Raw genomic sequence first — 15,021 nt, forward strand, 5'->3', positions numbered from 1 at the left:
TTTGCTGACGCCCTCGTCTACAGGCTCGGGGTTCTCCCTCTCAAGTATAAGATTAGTCCAAGATTAGTCATGGTTTAGACCTGGTTTAGACCTGGTTTAGACCTGGTTTGGACCTGGTTTAGACCTGGTTTAGACCTGGTTTGGACCTGGTTTAGTCTTGTATTAGTTCTTCTTTAGTCCTGGTTTAGTCCTGGTTTAGACCTGGTTTAGTCCTGGTTTAGACCTGGTTTAGTCCTGGTTTAGACCTGGTTTAGACCTGGTTTAGACCTGGTTTAGACCTGGTTTAGACCTGGTTTGGACCTGGTTTAGTCTTGTATTAGTTCTTTAGTCCTGATTTAGACCTGGTTTAGACCCGGTTTAGGCTCGGTATAGACCCGGTTTAGTCCTGGTTTAGACCTGGTTTAGGCTTGGTTTATAGACCCGGTTTAGTCCTGGTTTAGACCTGGTTTAGGCTCGGTTTAGACCCGGTTTAGTCCTGGTTTAGTCCTGGTTTAGGTTTGGACCTGGTTTAGACCTGGTTTAGACCTGGTTTGGACCTGGTTTGGACCTGGTTTAGTCTTGTATTAGTTCTTCTTTAGTCCTGATTTAGACCTGGTTTAGACCTGGTTTAGTCCTGGTTTAAACCTGGTTTAGACCTGGTTTAGACCTGGTTTAGACCTGGTTTAGGGTTTACCTGTTTGGACCTGGTTTAGTCTTGTATTAGTTCTTCTTTAGTCCTGTTTAGACCTGGTTTAGTCCTGGTTAACCTGGTTTAGTCCTGGTTTAGTCTTGTATTAGTCCTGGTTTAGTCCGGTTTAGACCCGTTTAGTCCTGTTTTAGACCTGGTTTAGACCGGTTTAGTCCTGGTTTAGACCTGGTTTAGACCCGGTTTAGTCCTGGTTTAGACTCGGTTTAGACCCGGTTTAGTCCTGGTTTAGACTCGGTTTAGACTCGGTTTAGTCCTGGTTTAGATCAAATCGGTCAAAAATAGAAACACTGGGACATAAGATTTGCCTTTATTAGTCCCACAGTGGGGAAATTCCAGTGTTGCAACGCGCAATTCAAGAACCGCAGGAAAATAGTAACGCGCAATAAAACAGATAATAAAGACTTAAAAATAGACTTAAAAATAAACTCTAATGTAAGACTCTGTTTTGGTGGAACAAAAATATAAAATACAAAATACATTTATACATTTCTTTTATAAAATTGTGACAAATGAGTGGTTTTGTTTAAATCTGTGGGACGGGGGACACAGACTCAAAACTGGGACGACTGGAAACTTTAAACCAGACGTGTCCAAACTATGGCCCGTGGGCTAAATGCGGCCTTCAGACAAATTTTTCTTGACCCTCGTCCAGGTGAATTGGACCAAATGACCTTGCATCAATTAAAAATGAACTTTTTACTGCAAGTTTATTGAAAATCAACCTTGATAAAACCAATATTTAATAGTTAGTTTGTGGTTTTAAGGATCTCAGCGTGAATAAAAGTCATTTTAACGAGTTAAACCTGCACAGATTTGAATTATTCACTGTATTGAGCTCCAGTTCACAGCCGTCGATCAGTCCTCTGCTTCAGTCCTTCAGACGTTTAGAAATCTGGCCCTTGATTAAAAAAGTTGATTAAAGATTAAAAAAATGATTTCAAATATGATTTCGTAGTAAAGTTCTGTGAGGAAATGAGGATTTTATTGATTTTACAAACTGAAAAAATGTGCGCGGCTTCAGGAAGATCTTTAAAACGACACAAACGAGGCCTGACGTTTGGTCTGGTACGTTCACGTTTTCATTTTTATGATATAGAAACAGAACAGGCACGTCCGAATTATGGCCCGGGAGCCCAACGCGGCCCTCAGACCAGTTTTACTCGGCCCTCATACCTCATATTTCCTCCTTAAACGAAATTTAGCTTGAGTTTTTCCCGTCAAACTCTGGATCTTTTGGCGATTCCAGTAGCGAAATCCTCCAATCTCCAAACGAACTAAAGGTAAACGGAGCTGTTCTCTTCACATCACAAATTGGAACAGAGCGTTTTGAGAGATTTTTGGGGACGTAGACACAAAAACAAAACGCAAAACGCACAACTCCAGGTCTGTTTTGGAAGAGGAACGACATCAGAACACGACTTGACGCTCACAGGAGTCGGTTCGGCGTAATATCAAACCGTTTAACTTCTCTGACGTGTCCTTTCTCCACGTCCCCGTTTTTCTCTCGTGCCAACAGCGTTCGGGTCTCGTCTGAGGAGCTTCGACCTGATCGTATTTTCACGGCCTTTGTACAGTTGTGATCCCGAACTCTGGTGCAGATTTTTTGTAAAAAAAAAACGTGCTTCATGTTTGGTTGGTGTGTGTGTCTCTTAAACGATGTTGCTTTTTAACGGAGGCGGCTCCTCTTCGCGTTCGTGGTCGGGTTCGGGTCGATGGGAAGCGGATGAATGACCACTCGCCTGCAGGGGGCGCCGTGCAGTGGTGACCCCATCTCAAATGAGTCTATTTTTTGCCATGAATCTCACCACTCCTATTTAATGTGTAATAAAGAACAAAGTAAAGAGGAGCTGTCTGTGGCTGGTTTTGTCTTTAGAACATCTGTGTCTCCAAGTTTCTGTATCTAAAAAATCTGCAATTAAAAACAAAAAATCAAACAAAAACTGCATTTTATTACGACGGAGTATAAGGGTCAGATAAAAAAAATAAATAAATGATGCTGGCGTTACGAGAATAAAGTCGTAACATTTTGACATTAAAGTCGTAATATTAAGAGAATCTCAGCTGCTCGGAAAGTCTGAACAAGTGGAGAATGAGGAATTTGGAGCATTTTGTAAAGGAGAAGAATCCATGGATCATTCGTTCATTCGACTGAACAAGGACTGAATCAGGATTAAATCTGGTCCGGAACCAAACCAGAAAGACCAGGATTGAGACCAGGACCAGACCAGGACTGAAAACGGTTTAGTCCTAGTTTAGTCCTGGTTTAAGTCACGGAAATGGGAAATGGCGTTTCCGTAACTTTAAAATGCAATGTGGGAATATTGCGCCGCATACAGACTGAACCAGGACTAAACCGTTTTCAGTCCTGGTCTGGTCCCAGTCCTGGTCTGGTCCCAGTCCCAGTCCTGGTCCTGTTCCCGGTCTCAATCCTGGTCTCAGTTCTTGTCTGATCCCTGTCTCAGTCTTGGTCCCTGACTCAATCCTTGTCTGGTCCCGGTCTAAGTCCTGGTCTCAGTCCGGGTCTGGTCTCAGACCTCGTTTAGTCCTGGTTTAGTGTTTTTTTGTTTTCTTATTTTTGGTTTTATAGTGAAAAACAAGGTTCTTCTTCTGCTGCATTTTTCACTTTGACTTTGATTTTATTACGACTTCATTCTCGTAATATTATAACTTTATTTTAACTTCGACTTTATTCCTGTAAAATTACGACTTTTTCTGGCTTCGACTTTATTCTCATAATATTAAGACTGTTTTTTTTTTACTTTGACTTTATTCTTGTAAAATTATTATTTTATTCTCTTAAAATTAAGACTTTAATGTCAAAATGTTACGACTTTATTCTCATAGTATTATGTCTTTAATGTTGAAATGTTATGACTTTATTCTCGTAGCACCAGCATCTTTTTTTTATTTTTTTTATCTGACCCGTATACTCGTACTACGAGAATAAAGTCACAACATTTTGACATTAAAGTCTTAATTTTAAGAGAATAAAGTAATAATTTTACAAGAATAAAGTCAAAGTTAAAAAAAAAATCTTAATATTACGAGAATGAAGTCGTAATAAAATCAAAGTCAAAGTGAAAAAGTGTTTTTCAATATAAAACCAAAAATAAGAAAACAAAAAAAACAACAATTTTCTTTGTTATTTGCTTCTCCGGACTGAACCAGGACTAAACCAGGTCCGGGATCAAGGACTGAGACCAGGATTGAGACCGGGAACAGGATCAGGACCAAACCGTGATACCGAGACCAGACCAGGACTGAAAACGGTTTAGTCCTGGTTCAGTCCTGGTTCAGTCCTGGTTCAGTCCTGGTTCAGTCCTGGTTCAGTCCTGGTTTAGTCCTGGTTCAGTCCTGGTTCAGTCCTGGTTCAGTCCGTATGCGGCGCATTAGTCCCGCATCACATTTAAAAGTCACAAAAACGCCGTTTCCCATTTCCGTGACTTAGACTAGGACTAAACCAACACTAAACCGTTTTCAGTCCTGGTCTGGTCCTGGTCTCAATCCTGGTCTTTCTGGTTTGGTTCCAGATCTGATTCAGTCCTTGTTCAGTCAAATGAACGAATGATACACAGGATTCTTCTCCTTTACAAAATGCTCCAAATTCCTCATTCTCCACTCGTTCAGACTTTACGAGCAGCTGAGATTCTCTTAATATTACGACTTTATTTTGACTATGACTTTATTCTTGTAAAATTACGACTTTTTCTGGTTTCGACTTTATTCTCATATTACAATGTTGTCGAAATGTTGTGTCTTTCTTCTCATAGTGCCAGCATTTTTTTTTTTTTTTTTTTAATCTGACGCTTATACTCCGTCGTACTTTGAAAATAAAATAAATCCATAAAAAAACACAACAAATAAAAACATTCACATATAAAAGGGACAATGTCACCTTTCAAGATCTTGTTCTCGCCTGGATTTTTTTCTTAATTTTGTGTTTAAAACTCTCACTTTTACCCCCTAATGAGGTTTTATATATAATTTTTTTCACTACAACCTGTTATTTTCACAATCTGCTGCTGTAGTTGTGTCATAATCACTGTAATAAAAAGTACAGGTCCCGAAATACACGTGGAAAAAAGCAAAAACGAAAAATAAAATTCACACTTTTTCATACAAAACACAGCAAACATGTTTAAACAACTTTTTGGACTTAAAAAAAGCTTAATTTAGGGCCTTAGCTACAAAAGTACAAAATATCAAGTCTGTAAATAAAGTAAAAATCTCCTTATTCCCTCAAAACAACAACAAAAAAAACTCCATGACTTTCCTCAGGTCCAGGGCTCAGAGCCACATCACTTCTGCATTTCCATGTGTTTATTACATTTGGATTTGGACGTTTGGACTCAAATAAACCTGAAAATAAAACTATCCAGGGATGTGCAATGACACAGAACAAGATTAAGCGTAATTTGTCCATTTACGTGAGAAACATCTGCACTTAGAGCGACTTTTTTTATTGTTCTGAACACAGACGCTCAGAGCATCGGCCGTTTTGACTCACTACACTCTTTGGACCAATCAAAATGGACGGAGTGCAGGAGTTTGATGGAAAACAAGGTTCCTACGTCACAAAACCACGTGACCTGATGTTTATGCTGCCAGACTGGAGTCAAACTCCATCTGGACCAACGTGTAGTGTTGTATTTTCTGCACTATGAACAGTGTTATGAAGTTTACTTTTAAAATGTAATCCCCTACAGATTACATCCCCCAAAATGTAGTTTGTAACGTAATCCATTAAATTACTTAAAGTGAGTAATGTAATCTGAATACTTTGGATTACTTGATTTGTTGTAGAGAAACAAAGACGAGGAAATCTTCACATAAGAAGTTTTGTCTGATAAAAGAAAATAAAAAGTCCAGATTTTACTGAACCAAATAAAAAATATTATTGATAGAAGAAGAAGAAACAGGTCCACACAGCAGGATTTAGTCCTGTTAAATCCTGTTTTAGTCCTGGTTTAGACCTGCTTTAGTCCTGGTTTAGACCAGGTTTAGACCAGGTTTGAAACTGGATAAGAAAAAAAAAACAAAACCCAACAATTCCAGCCCCTGCAGCGAGTCTTCAGCTCCGCTCCTGAGCCTCTCTCCTCTTCCTCTTTTTATGAGTTGATGAGGTTATTTTTAGTCTGGCCAGTAGGTGGCAGCAAGAACAAAACTCAGGTGACCAGGTGTGTCTCTGGAATCATTGATTTAGGCCCAGGTGAACAAACACAAACAGAACCAAACGAAGGAACGTGAAGGAAACACAGAGACGCTGGTGAGGAAATGTACCTTTAGAATTAGTTTTAAGTTTAGTCAAAGTAAATAGTAAATAAATTCAGTTTAAGTTTGAAAATGCCAAAATAGAGCTTGTTGAGTTGAAAAACTAAATAGTTTATTTATAAAGTAGTAAATCTGAGTTATAGTAAATGACGTAAAGTTAAAGTAGCTCTAGTTAAAAATATATATGTTATAATAATAAAATATTTCATTTCATGTAGTCATTTAAAACTGTATAAAAAAGTTATATTTAGGATTAAAAATGTATTTGTAAAATGATAGATTGGTTAAAATTTGAGCTATTTAAGTTCATGTATAAAATGTATATTAAATATTATAAATAAATACAACAAATATTATATATAGATATAGATATTATAGATAAATAATAAATATTATAATTGAAGTGTATTAATTAAAATTAAAATAGATTATATAAAATGTAAATTACATTTCTTTACAGATTTATTTACTTTAAAGGTTTTCGACCTGCAGCTACTACTACTACTACTACTACTAACTACTACTACTACTACTACTACTACTAAAGGAATCAAATTATTTCAATAAAAACCTTCGAGCCGAGTTGAACCTTGTGTTTATTTCTGTTTTTTCTGTTTTCTGAAAGTAAAAACTTGACGTCCACTTTGACCAGATTTTGTCCCGTCATTATTCACGTTCACCTCATCGCAGCTGAAAGACAAAGCAAAGTATTCGCTTATTTCCTAAAAAGATCTAACATGAAAAAAACAGATAGTGGAAGTTGGGCACAGAGCTGCATCGGGATTAGATGATTTATTTATTTATTTATTTATTCATTTTGCACAAATAACATGACAATAAAAAGAAACACACTAGATAAAAAGTAGGAGCCGGAAGAGACAAAAAACCCAACAGGGCGAAATATTAAAGCCCGACATTTAAACAGCATGGATTCAATTCTTTTGATTCAAACACGGATTAAAACACAATGAAACATCCAGAATTGAAAGATGATCAAACATCAGTGCGAAATATCAAACATTTCCTCAAACTCTTTTTAAACAACACGTCTGATCTGCTTCATTAACCAGATGTGAGAGATCAGGATCTGTTCCACAACCCAGGAGGACGACTTTAGATTTATACTTTTCTAACGACGCTGATCTAACGAGCTGCAGATTTCAGACACTTTTATGTCGCTGTTCAAAGTCGCCGTGATTATATTGTAATAAACTGAATAATCTCAATCTTCACCTCCAGTGCGGACGCCAAAACATTAAATCACGTGACTGACACGTCAAACGCAAATCCTCAGTTGGACACTTGTTTTCCCGATGTGAACGTGCTCGGAAAACCACAACTAAAAAAGTAAGTTTCTACCTTTTATAATTGGAAAGTTCTGTGCGCTTTTATAAAACATAATTCCAGGTATTGTTTACGATATCGTTGATCTGGAAGAGTTAAAGGAATAAATAAACATTTTTCCAAAAGGACACAAGAAAAGCAGCGTCTTTTCTTTCAGTTTGGCCCAAACTAAAAGTTTCAGGTCGTTCTTCAAATGTGGTTTCATCTTAAAAATCTATAAATTGTTCATACCAAGTTTCATTCTTTTATCATCTATTAATACATTATTATTTATTATTTTTTTTTATGGTTAGAGGGGCAAAAGGAATTCCCCTGGACTGAAACCAAGACTGAAAATCAAACCAAAATTGTTCCGCAAACTCACATTTAAAAAAAGAAAAAAGTGTCATAAATATAAAAAATACATTCGCCGTCTCAAATTTGAATTTTTGTTTTGGTTTTTCATTGGTTGGATAAATTTTATTGTAAATTTTAAGTTGTATCTCCTTCACTTTAGAGCAGGGGTGTCCAAACGTTTTAAATCAAGGGCCAAATATCTAAACACAGACAAAGCAGAGGGACGATCGAGGGACGATCGAGGGCCGCAGACTGACGCTCAATACAGAGAACAGATGAAAATGTGCATGTTTAACACATTAAAATGACTCTTTATTCAGGCTAAGATCCTTAAAACCAAACACTACATTTTAAATATTAGCTTTATTGAGGTAGATTTTCAAAAAACTTGCAGCAAAAAATATTTTTTAATTGTTGCAAGGTAATTTGGGCCAATTCACCTGAATGTCTGAGGGCCAAGAAAAATTTGTCTGAGGGCCACATTTGGCCCCCGGGCCATAGTTTGGACGTGCCTGCTTTAGAGGGAACTGGAAAGGAAATATACTTAATTTTAATCATTTTAATTTCTTTATTTTCAAAATTTCTTTTAAGAATCTAATCTCTTTTAGTCGTGCAAAAACACAAACTCAGCATCTTGTGTTTTAAAATGATTCTTCACGTCTCGGTGTTTGACCCAGTTTTTCACTTCACAAACTTCACTTTCTCTTCCTCTTGGTGAACTCCCCTCAGGTCCGACCGACCGTGAACCAGACGTGTCATTTATTGTTCCTGGACTGACTCCGAGTGACCAGCAGATGGCGCTGGATCCTCGCTGCAGCTCCGAGGTGAAACAGAAGCTGCTGCTGTGGAGGCTCAGATCTGCACGTCTGATATTTAACACTGAAGCAAACTGAAGCAAACTGAAGCAAACTGAAGCACACGTCATAATCCTGCGTGTTCAGATCTTCCTCCATCGCGATTTTTACAAACATCGAGTGAGTTTACGAGCAAACGAGTCTTATCCCGATAATTATGAGTCTTTATCCTGGTTCAGAGTCTCAGATGCTCGTCGCTGTTTGTTGATAAACTCATTTTATCTACAAAATGCTCAGTTTGTGTTTTCAGGCCGACAGAATCGTGCTGGTGCTGCTTCTCGCACTGAATCTGGAACCACCTGACGCAGAACGTTCAGGAACCGAAATGTTGGTTCCCAAAAGTAAACCAAGTAAAACTAGTTTTTCTAAGTGAACCGTGACGTCACAGTCGACATGAGCAGGTTCATCCAAGTCACACACATAAAATAAACATGTGTGAGGAACATGGAGGAGAAATCAAGAGACAGAAGATTGAGCTGATGGTCAGAGGAGAACAAATATTTGCTGTATCCGTGTTTGCCATGTTCACATCTTTAGATTGGACATCGCTGCCGCCTTCTCCACAGCCGACGTTTCTCCACAGCCGACGTTTCTCCACAGCAGATGTTTCTCCACGGCAGATGAAGCGATCCATGATTACAGTTTCTTTTAATGTTTATTTGGCACCAACAAGAAACTCGTCCTTATAAAATATAAATAAAAGTTATAAAAAAAAAAACAAAAACAGAAAGAGAAGGATGAAGTAGGCAAAACCAGAAAGCGAACGTAAACAAACGTGTCCAAGCTGCATTAAACATTCTGACTCGATGTTTTTTTGAGTCGTCCTCGCAGGAAATAAAAAAGTCTCAAGTGTCGTCTGTTTGTTTCACTTAATGCGCCTTATAATCTGAAAAATACGGTAATACTAAATGTTCAGAGACACAATCACTCAGGAAACAATAAAATATCCTCGTTAATGTTCAATAATGCTCTGATTTATTTTATGATTTAAGAAGAATGTTTTTTGTCTTGGGTCGTGAAGAACTGTGACTTTTAAAATATCGTCCCCAGAAAAAAAGGTTTGGGAAACACTGAGCTACAGACAATATTTGGGAGTAACAGATTACATGTACCAGTGTTAATTAATCAGAGAAAATTATTACTGAAATTATTATTAAATTACTGAAAAACAGTAACTATTCTTCCTGGGGTCAGTAACATTCTATAAAAACAGGATGTACATGCATCACATTCACACTAACAATGAAAGATGACAAAAGATAACAAAAATATACAAATAATCATAATAATTGAGGCACATAGATGTATGTACATACACACATACACATACACACATACACACATACACACATACACACACACACACTTGCACATATACATGGACGCAGTCAAACAGAAGTAAACATCAAGGCCAAAAATTCAAGTTAATGCATCTGATATAAAAAGTGTATTGAACAGATACATATGTCTCTAGTTTATGAAACTGTTGACCTTTTTTCTGGACCATTTTTGGTTCTAAAGTTCCATCCGTTTTAAACAGACCATGAATGAAACATGGAACAAAAATTATTTCCCAAATTTCAAAGACCCAAAAATCATGTAAATAAATGTTTGTATTTCATCATATCTTGTGTTATTCCATCTTTGAACTGTTGATGAAGGGACAGGATTTTTCCAAAAAAAAGTATTTAAAATGATAAAAATGTTCTTGGAAGGACTGACATATTTTATAGAAATAGTTTCTTTCATTTTGAAGTAATATTAAAGTTTTCAGAAAAAAAAAGCGACAAATGATGTAAAATCCTGCACCTTCTACTTGTTTGTACAATTTTCCCTCCGTTACTTTTCCCTCCGTTACCATGAACTTTCTTAATAAAAAATCTCATGAGTCAAAAAGTCAGAGGTTTTTCAACCTAATCTTGTACCATATGGTAGAAAACTATATGAAGCAAATATTCAAACCAGTTTGTTAAGGATATGGAAGTGAGAACCAAGAGTTATCACTGTTTGGATTTATTGACCAAAAAGTGCTGCATATTTCATTCCCTCCGTTACCGACATGAGTTTTTAAATTTTTTGTCTTGAACTTGAAAGAATCTCACAGGTTTAACTTGACCCTGTTGGAGTGTAACTCTTTCCTACATTCTGATACTTTACTTATTTCAATAGTCCCTCTAGTTTCTGAATAAGAGACATTTGAATGTCAAAAATCTGACCCTGTTTCCCTCCGTTACCACTTGACCAAACCCACATACATATATATCCCCATACATGCATACACCTAGATATACATACATATATATATATATATACATATATACATACATGCTGTATAGAGCACTGTCCTCTGGATTTGATTTGAGTGACAGGTGACAGGCCGGTCACACAGTGACTCTCTCTGTTTGTCTTGTGCAGTACTGATGCACGTCACTGAACATGCTTCATTTTCAGTTCAGTGTTTCTGGTGTTTTTGAGACGATCAAGTTTCTAATGAATTTAATCAAAGAGTAAATGATCCTCGTACATGCAGCCACTTGCATGTTCACTGTTTCAGTGAGTGGTAATTGGATTACAGTTACTTTGTTGAAATAAATGGATTACACAGAGGGATTTTACTGTTTTCACATTTTGGGCTAAACCAGGACTAAAACCAGAACTAAACCAGGACTAAAACTAGGTCTAAACCAGGACTAAACCAGGACTAAAACCAGGACTAAACCAGGACTAAACCAGGACTAAACCAGGACTAAACCAGGTCTAAACGAGGTCTAAACCAAGACTAAATGAGGTTTAAACCAGGACTAAACCAGGACTAAACTAACCCTCCCAACACTGTCTACAGTATAAATGTATAAATGTATAAATGTGCAAGAGTCTATATGTGTAAATATATAAGTGGTGTTGTTTAGGTCTTTCCTGTCTCCTGCCGCTCGGCTTCGTTCTTCAGAGTTTTATTTACGTCTCGGTGACAGAATCGTCCTCCGGAGCCATTGAGGAAGACGAGGAGGACGAGGAGGACGAGGAGGACGAGGAGGACGAGGAGGATGAGGAGGATGAGGAGGAGGAGGACGAGGACGACGGGGAGGAGGAGGAGGAGGAGGACGAGGAGGACGGGGAGGACGAGGAGGACGAGGAGGACGGGGAGGACGAGGAGGAGGAGGAGGACGGGGAGGACGAGGGAGGACGACGAGGAGGACGAGGAGGACGAGGAGGACGAGGAGGATGAGGAGGATGAGGAGGACGAGGACGACGAGGAGAGGACGAGGAGGAGAGGACGAGGACGAGGACGGGGAGGAAGGAGGAGGAGGAGGAGGAGGAGGAGGAGACGGGGAGAGACGAGGAGACGGAGGACGACGGGGGGAGGAGGAGAGGAGGAGGACGGGGAGGACGGGGAGGACGAGGAAGACGACGAGGACGACGGGGAGGAGGAGGAGGAGGAGGACGAGGAGGACGGGGAGGACGAGGAGGACGAGGAGGACGGGGAGGACAGGGAGGAGGAGGAGGACGGGGAGGACGAGGAGGAGAGAGGAGGACGAGGAGAGGACGAGGAAGGACGAGGACGGGGAGGACGGGGAGGACGAGGGAGGAGGAGGAGGACGAGGAGGACGGGGAGGAGGACGAGGAGGACGAGGAGGACGAGGAGGCGACGAGGGAGGAGAGGAGGAGGAGGAGGACGAGGAGCGAGGAGGAGGGAGGAGGAAGACGGGAGACGAGGACGAGGACGGGAGGAGGAGGAGGAGGACGAGGAGGAGCGAGGAGGACGAGGAGACGAGGACGGACGAGGAGGAGGAGGAGGAGGACGAGGAGGACGAGGAGGACGAGGAGGACGAGGAGGAGGAGGACGGAGGAGGAGGAGGGACGAGGGAGGAGAGGAGGAGGAGGACGAGGAGGACGGGGAGGAGGGGAGGAGGAGGAGGGAGGGAGGAGGAGGAGGACGGGAGGAGCGAGGAGACGGGGAGGAGGAACGAGAGGAGGAGGACGGGAGAGGACGGGGAGGACGGAGCCGTGTTTTCCTCGTTCTCGGTGAAGCTGGTGTCATGTTCCATCACAGAGCAGATTTTTCTCGCTGCAGATTTTTCACAAGTAAATGCCACGAGGCAGAGAACAGGGCTCACGCAGACAGGCGGCGCGCGTCTGTGTCAGGGGCCCCTCCGCTGGGGGCCCCTCCGCTGGGGGCCCCTCGCTGGGGGCCCCTGCTGACAGACAGACAGACACCGTCTCGCACGCTGGTTATGCAAATAAAACGTTCTCTCGTTTCATTTGGAGCTCGGGCGCCGGAGTTTGGACGTGACGAGGAGGAGCGCTGTCTTCTTCTTCTTCTTCTCTGACAGCTCGACGCGGGGACGGCGGGGGGTGTCTTGCCCAAGGACACAACAGCAGCGTCTCTAGCAGTGATCAAACCAGAGGTTTTTTTTTGTTGATGAGGAAAATCTGGCTCATACGTCGAGTTTAATCCACATGTTTGAGGAAGGTCACACTGATACAGCATGTGTCAGGTTAAAGCTGCACTGTGTCACTTTTTGGTCAAGGGTCCCTCACCTGTTTGTTTCTATGGAGATGTTATTACTCTGTCTGGAATGTTCCACACTGTGACATTAAACAATTAAACAGATCTACTTTACGGCCCTGTCACACCTTGAAGATTTAGGTCACGTTTACGCTGAAATGAATCAACTTATCACCGATTATCAACGATTTGTGTCCAGACACGTCGTTTCTTTGTCCACACAGAAACACAAATCCACCTGAAAACGTTGGTCACATGACTCGGCTGGTGTGTCACGACGTCACGTGGGCGGTAAAAACAAAGAAGTGGATCACCGTGTCTGAAGTTGCAGCGGCCGATTTCGAGTTGATGAAGATTGAAAGAGTGAAAAAAAAAGAGTGACAAAAGACTTTTCACGGACCAACGACGAGGTTCACTTTGTCTGTGGTTTGTTTTAAACTTTTTTCCTCAACAGCGTCACACGAACGACGTCACGAACCCATAAGGACGAGACTAATATTAGAAGAAGGATCCATACAGACGGACAATGAACTTATCTTTATGTCTTCATTATATGTTTATTTAATTACATATAAACTCAGAGAAACCATGAAATATGAAATATGTTCTATGTGCCTGTTTAGTATTATTACATTTATTTTTTATTATTCTTTACTTCACTCTGTCAGTGGCATTAGAGGTTCTATTTTTTGTTATTGCCAAACTTGTGTCTTGTATATCTGAAGTTACTATTTAATTAAAAAAGCTCCTACTTCAGAGTATCAGAGTTTTCAGGAGTCCCACAGTCCCCGTCACATCTGGACCAACATGAACTCGTGGAGCTGGAGGCACCAGATCGTTCAGACTCTGGAGACGTTTCAATCAGATTAGTGTGAATAAACACTGTACACACAACAACACCACTCACATACACACTAGTGTGAACGGGGCATTAGACAGTGTATGCCGACGTACCAGAATCTCCCTAAAACTCTGAACTATCGATGTTTTTTTTTTTTTTTTATTCCAATTTTTGCCATATACATATTGTATTTGTAACATTAATCTGTGTCACACCAAAGAAAACTTCAAACCATGAAATCTGGAGGAGAACTGACGATTTCCCATTTTTATACCGGACTGAGACCGGGACTGAGACTGAGACTGGGAACAGACCAATTTTCTCCAAATCTATTTTGGTTTTGGAGACAAATAATGAAGAAAATAGTTTGTTTGAAAAACAAATGAACAAATGAAACACGGATTCTGCAGCGTCAGTGTTCACTTCTTCTTCCTTGATTTATCTTTTTTTCATACATTAGACTCGGCGTTTATTTGGAATCTGCTGATATTTATCAAAATAGACACACACATTTACACATAAAACCCGATTATTATTTGGTATTTTATTGTATTTGCTGAACAGAACCTCCTACACCGTCTATTCACTGTATTTTTTCACCAAAGATCTAAATTTTATCTTTAAAATCTTCACTAAAGCAGGTTTTTCCCAGCGTCGATTGATTCTTGCCTCATTTAACCTGCTCCGTGTTTGTTTGTTTGTGTTTTTGTGTTCGATCCAAGAGGTGATCTCCTCCAAGAATCCAGATGTTCCTCAAAAGAACTGAAGACAAGAAGGACGTTTGTGAAATATCGTCATGAAAAAAACCCCCAAAAAACCCACGTTCGTTTCTTTGGCTGCAGAATCGTGAGGTGAGCTGAGGTGAGTCTGACTTTGAAGCTTCAGATTTTCAGGTTGGATTTCGTCTTTTTCGTTAATTCGTCTTCGGGGGGAAAAGACAAAAAGCTGAAGATGTTTCCAAACAAGAAACTCTCCTCAGGTTTTGTGACGAGCTCCGTTTTTCTCTTTTTTTTTTCCTCCTCGACGGCGACGACACAAGAGCCCGAAGGAAACGCCATGAATAAAACATGGACACCTCAACAACTCCTCACACTCCTCTTTTCACTCTCACTCTCTCCTCTTTCCTCTCCTCTCCTTTCTCTTCTCTCTCTCACTCTCTCTCTCACCTCGCTCTCTCCTC

The 15,021-nt window shown here is 40.2% G+C and overlaps 1 long non-coding RNA gene across 1 annotated transcript; it reads left to right on the top strand.

Moving 5' to 3' along the window:
• Positions 1-4,386: 4,386 nt before the first annotated feature.
• On the top strand, positions 4,387-9,275 carry LOC129409380 (uncharacterized). The gene is made up of 3 exons (XR_008632385.1): positions 4,387-5,954; positions 7,199-7,306; positions 8,369-9,275. It is a non-coding gene; the product is annotated as an uncharacterized LOC129409380 (long non-coding RNA).
• The last annotated feature ends 5,746 nt before the right edge of the window (positions 9,276-15,021 follow it).

The sequence above is a fragment of the Boleophthalmus pectinirostris genome, unplaced genomic scaffold, assembly GCF_026225935.1.
Source record: "Boleophthalmus pectinirostris isolate CB_2022bp ecotype Guang Dong unplaced genomic scaffold, ASM2622593v1 HiC_scaffold_2, whole genome shotgun sequence".
Taxonomy (NCBI): domain Eukaryota; kingdom Metazoa; phylum Chordata; class Actinopteri; order Gobiiformes; family Gobiidae; genus Boleophthalmus; species Boleophthalmus pectinirostris.